Source organism: Chrysochloris asiatica, unplaced genomic scaffold (assembly GCF_000296735.1).
Source record: "Chrysochloris asiatica unplaced genomic scaffold, ChrAsi1.0 scaffold00022, whole genome shotgun sequence".
In the NCBI taxonomy this organism is placed as follows: domain Eukaryota; kingdom Metazoa; phylum Chordata; class Mammalia; order Afrosoricida; family Chrysochloridae; genus Chrysochloris; species Chrysochloris asiatica.
This window is the reverse complement of record NW_006408540.1, coordinates 2743022-2749439: the sequence shown is the minus strand read 5'-3', so window position 1 is coordinate 2749439 and position 6418 is coordinate 2743022. Positions and strand designations below refer to the sequence as shown.

Here is a 6418-nt window from a genome sequence, read left to right as displayed (position 1 = left end):
CGTAGTCAATAAAGCACAGGTAAACATCTTTCTGATATTCTCTGCTTTCAGCCAAGATCCATCGGACATCAGCAATGATATCTCTCGTTCCATGGAGTCTTCTGAATCCAGCTTGAACCTCTGGAAGTTCTCTGACAATGTATGCTTGCAGCCATTTCTGTATTACCTTTAGTAAAACTTTACTTGCATGGGATATCAAAGACATTGTCCAATGATTTCTGCATTCCATTGGGTCATCTCTCTTTGGAATGGGCACCAATACGGATCTCTTCAAATCAGTCGGCCAGATGGTTGTCTTCCAAGTTTCTTGGCAGAGATGAGTGAGTGCCTCCTGTGCCACCTCACTTTCTTGAAAGATTTCTATTTTTCTTCCATCAATTCCTGGTGCCTTGTTCTTTGACAATTCCTTCAATGCACCTTGGACTTCCACCCTGAGTATCATTGGCTCTTGATCATATGCTACATCTTGAAATGGTTGAACATTAACCATTTCCTTTTGGTACAGTGACTCTGTGTATTCCTTCCATCTTCTTTTGATGCTTTCTGCAGCAGTCAATAAGTAGCCCAGAGAATCCTTCAATAACGAAAGTCTAGACTTGAATTTTTTCTTCAGTTCCAACAGCTTGAGAAATGTGGAACGTGTTCTTCCTTTTTGGTTTTCTGACTCTAGATCTTTGCACATTTTATTGTAACATTTGGCTGTATCTTCTCGAACTGTTCTCTGAAATTTTCTGTTCAGCTCTTCTACCTCCTCTTTTCTTCCATTTGTTTTAGCATCTCTATGCTGGAGAGCAAGTTTCAGTGTCTCTTCTGACATCCAATTTGATCTTTTTCTTCTTTCTTTTCTTCTTATTGACTTTTTGCTTTCTTCCTGTATGATGTTTTTGATGTCATCCCACAACTCTTCTGGTCTTCTGACTTTAGTGTTTAATGTATCAGATCTGTTCTTCAGATGATCTCTAAATTCAGGTGGGATATATTCAATGTTATATTTTAGCTCTTGTGGACTTGTTTTCATTTTCTTCAGCTTCAGTTTGAATTTGCATATGAGCAATTGATGGTCTGTTCCACAATCTGCACCGGCTTTTTTTTTTTTTTTTTTTTTGACTGATGATGTGGAGCTTTTCCATTGTCTCTTTCCACAGATGTACTCAATTTGATTTTTCTGAATTCCATCTGTTGCAGTCCATGTGTATAATCATCTATTATGCTGTCTAAAGAAGGTATTTGAAATGAACAAACCATTGATTTTTTTCAGAATTCTATCATGCAATCTCCAGCATCATTTCTATCTCCAAGGCCATATCTTCCAACTACTGATGCTTCTTCTTTGCTCCCAACCTTTGCATTCCAATGACCGGTAATGATCAATACATCAATATATCTTGATTGCATGTTTGATCACTTTCAGATGAAGAAGTTGGTAGAATTCTTCTATTTCATCCTGATTGGCTTTAGTGGTTGGTGCGTAAATTTGAATAATAATGGTATTAACTGAGCTTCCCTGTAGGCGTATGAATAGTATTCTATAACAGACAGCAATGTACTTCATGAATGATCTGGATATGTTCTTTTTGACAATGAATGCAATACCATTCCTCTTCAATTTGTCATTCCAGGCATAGTATACCATGTGGTTTTCAAATTCAAAATGGCCAGTACCAGTCCATTTCAGCTCACTAATGCCTAAGATATCAATGTTTATGCGTTCCATTTCATTTTGACAATTTCTAATGTTCCTAGATTCATACTTCGTACATTCCATGTTCTAATTATTAATGGATGTTTACAGCTGTTTCTCTTCATTTGAGTTGTGCCCCTTCAGCAAATGAAGGTCCCACAGGCTCTACTCCATTTGCGTCTTCATTGTCAACTCTACTTTGAGGATGCGGTTGTTCCCCAGTCACATTTTGAGTGCCTTCCAACGTGGGGGACTCATTTTCCGGCACTATATCTGACAGTGTTTCTCTGCTACTCATAATGTTTTCAGTGACTAAACTTTCAGACGTAATTTGTCACTCCTTTTTCCTATTCTGTCTAGGAATCTCATCTGAAACCTGTCCACCATGGGTGACCCTGGTGGTATTTAAACTACCGGTGTCATAGCTTCCAGAATCATAGCAACTTACAAATCACCACAGTATGACAAACTGACAGATAAATGGTGGCACACAAGTGTAGACGCTGTTTTTAAAATACTTGGAAAGTTAGAGAGAATAACAAGATACCTAATTTAAAAGCCTCCAAAAGACCATTACAACGAATATTTTTACTAACACACATCTTATCCCTCAAAATAGTTTATATAAACCTCAATGGAAAACCAGAACCTGGTGTGGAGTTGTTTGATAAGTATTGGACTGGTAAGTATTGGACTGGTAAGTCCTAAACAGGGTCAGTATGAGTTAGAACTGATTTGACAACAGTCAAATTGCTCCTTGGAAACCCTATACAATATCACTGTGAGTCAGAACTAACTCAACAGCACTTAATAACAACAATGAAAAGAGTTGAGCTCAGTTAAGAAACATAAACTGTGCAGATGTGTTAGAAGTCATTCACAGTTTCACAAGGGAACTTATAAACATTTAATCCATTGCAATCATATTCAAATTCTAAGGTTCCTCGTATATAACTGTAATAGTCACTTAACAAAATCTATAAACACAAACCTTGGAAAATTCCTGAAACTTAATTATCAAAGAATGGCTAGAATTCTATCGGTAATCATGCATCTAGAGACATTGCCAAAACATCCATGAAGTCATAATACAGAAAACTTAACCCACCTTTACATTATCAAGTAAATAAATGAATGAAATTTAAACCCTTCTCTCAAATTCTATTGAATATTTGTTAGTTAATCTAAAAGAAATTATGTAGTGCAGCACAATCATTTTTCTCTTCAATAAACTAGAAGTGACTCTCATTTTAAAACCAGTATTCCACCCTGACCACTGCTTCACTCCAATTCATTTCAGTTATGAAACAGTTGTCACTATCATAAGTCAATTCTCAGTATTCAGCATCTGAAAGAACTGTGAATTTCAGAGACAAAAGCCAGTTGGGAATCAAAGTATAAAGCTTAAATCACATCACTTGGCTTTAAATATTGTTTTTGTTAAGTACCATGGAGTAGATTCTGATCTATAGAGACCCTGAGGGGTGGTTGGTGGATTTGAACTGTTGACCTTGCAGTTCAAACTAACCTTCTGCTCCAGTGCATTATCCTGCAATATCATACCAGGACTCCTTGCTACAATTAGAGAGGGCAAAAATAATCCTAGAATGTGTTCCATCTCAATATGACACAGTATATATTCAGGATCTTTTGATCTTATGCTCTTAAGTCATGTTTATCAACTGCATCAAAATGGTATATAGCTTCTAGCTAAGACAATCAAGACAAGCAAGATAGTTTTTTATGCTAATGATGTAATTTTTATTATCTGAAAATATTGTTGTTGCCGTTAGGTGCCATTGAGTCACTCCTGACTCACAGGTTCCCCATACAAAACAGAATGAAACACTGCCGGGTACTGCAACATCCTCACAATTGTTACCATGTTTAAGTCCAATGTCGTTTGACCGATCTCAATGGGGCCTTCCCTTTCTTCACTGACCCACTACTTTCTCAAGCATGATGTCCTTCTCCAGGGACTGGTCCCTCATGATGAGAGACAAAGTCTTGTCATTCTCTCTTCTAAGGAGCTTTATGGCTGTACATCCTCCAATACAGCTTTGTTGGGTTTTCTGGCAGTCCATGGTACATTCAATATTCTTTATCAACACTGTAATTTGAATGCAATGACTCCTCTTTGGTCTTTCTTTGCAGCTTTCACATGCATATAATATGCTGTTGTTGTTGTTGTTATGTGCCGTGGAGTCGGACTCATAGCGACCCTGTACAGGGTTTCCGAGGCTGTAAATCTTTTCAGGAGCAGAAAGCCTCATCTTTCTCCCTCAAAACAGCTGGTAGTTTCAAACTGCTGACCTTACGGTTTGCAGCTCGATTCGTAACCACTAAGCTATCACAGCTCCTTGCATACAATATGTTGTTATTGTTGTTAAGTGCTGTCAAGTCAGTTCCAACCCACAGCAACCCTGTATAGGGTTTCCGAGGAGCAGCTGGTGAGCTTGAACCACCAACTTTGTAGTTCAAACAGCTTTGCAGTCTGGCGCATTAACCCACAGCGCCATAGCAGGGCTCCGCATATAAAATAAGTCTTCTGAGAACATTACAGCTTGGGTCAAGCAGCCCTTAGTCCTCAAAGTGATATCTTGATTCCTGACCTTCTTAATGATATCTTGATTCTTGTCTTCTTAATGACTTTTTGCTTTCTTATTGTATGATGTTCTTGATGTCATCCCAGAACTCTTTTGGTCTTTGGTCTTTAGTGTTTAATGTATCAAATCTGTTCTTCAGATGATATCTGAATTCTGGTGGGATATATTCAAGGTCATATTTTGGCTCTCATGGACATGTTTTCATTTTCTTCAGCTTCAGTCTGAATTTGCATGTGAACAATTGATGGTGTGTTTCACAATCTGCCCCTGCCCTTGTTTTGACTGATGATATGGAGCTTTTCCATTGTCCCTTTCCACAGATGTAGTCAATTTGATTTCTGTGGTGGTGGTTGTTGTTAAATGACGTCCAACCCATAGCGACCTTGTTAAAGGGTTCCCAAGGAATGGCTGGTGGATTTGAACCACAGATCTCAGGATTAGCAGTTCAGTGCTTATCCTACAGAACTACACCAGGTAGTTGCAGTAAGGATTAAATTAAAGGAACAAGTGCAAAAGTGCACACAAACACAATCAGTAACTGTTAGCTAATGTAATTAGAATTAACATCCTATGTAGTACATGTTTGTAATGTACAAATAATTCTAAATAACTCCATTTTAAAAATCAAATATTCAACCTTGAGATGTATGTTAAAGCTAATTTATCATGGCTGGATCATCTGGAAAAATTCTACTTAGAATGACATTTCTTAAGGAACCATAACAAGGCAATTTAAAGAATAACAACTTTTATTGCAGGTCATGAACATTTATGAAAGACAAAAATCCTCTCATTTAGATATCTGTGTACAGAACTTTGTGACATTGTCTAATTTACTACTTCAGCACTTTGAACCAAGACAATGTCCCTTTAGAGACAAAATTCCCTAAGACATTTGTACCACATAGCACCACACATAGCACCACCCCAAAGCTTGGGGGGGTCTAAGCACAACAAACATTTATTTCCAATTCATGCTGTCCCTATTCATCTTCCCAACATGATGGAGGTCACTACACTGATTGCTAGACTGGGCAGCTGGAGAAAGAACACTGAGGCTTCTCACACCAGAAATGAAATGTTTCCACCTAAATGTGAAGGTGTCTCCACTTACATTTTCATTGATCCAAGTAAGTCCCATGAACACAAATAACAGGGATGTGCAATCAACTTGTGCCCTAAAACACAGAGCTGAATATTGGCTGGTAGAATTAACACCTTCACACAATCCATGAGGGTCTTTACAGGCTTGCGTTGTACAAATGAGATAGCCTTCTGTCATAACAGTATGAAAGGCAGGAGATTCTAACACTTTCACAAACAGAATGTCAATTCTACCTTCTGCACACATTGTATCAGTTTAATAAATAGCATGGGCATTTATCATCTTTCCAAGGAACTGATTTGTTTCAACATTTGATAAAATCTTGCCTGTTGTTGCTTTTAAGTGCTGTTGAGTCCATTCCAGGTTATAGCAACCCTATATAGGGTTTCTGAGGAGTAGCTGCTGAACTTGAACAGCCAACCTTGCAATTCAAACTAACCTTGCAGTCCAGCTCATTAACCCACAGCACCACACCAGGATCCCATGAGACATGCAATAATTGAGACAGAGTTTAAAACCATGTTAACTTTTCATCCCTCTAGATTCTCCATATATATTCCTTCTCTTGCACCATCAGAAAACATTGCATACAACAAATCATATTATTTCAGCCCCAACACAACTATCTTTATGTGCAATTAGGAGCAACATTATTTGCCTGCTCCCACAAAAATTTACTCATGAAGATAATTCAACACTACTTACCTTTTGTAATAGTAATTAAAAATATTTCTAATCAGCACTTCTGATGTAAGGTTTTGAATTGCTCAAATGGGCTAATGGAACTCACTTTCTCCATAATGGTTATTTCTATTAATATTCCAGTCTTCACTGTGAGAACAACTACCATAAATAATAGATTCAGAGTATAAAATATAAATATATAATCCATAACCCATTTTACAAAATATGATGTCATCATCTGAAGTTCTTAATTCTTTATTTTTATACTTTAAACTTTAAAGTTCTGTTTTCACTTAAGATATATTTTTGAAAAAGATATATTTAATTTCATCCTAAATTCAT

At 37.2% G+C, this 6418-nt stretch overlaps 1 protein-coding gene across 3 annotated transcripts in view; it reads right to left on the bottom strand.

Moving 5' to 3' along the window:
- Positions 1-6418, bottom strand: part of DIAPH3 (diaphanous-related formin 3) — a 727649-nt gene that overhangs the window by 378614 nt on the left and 342617 nt on the right. The window lies entirely within an intron of this gene.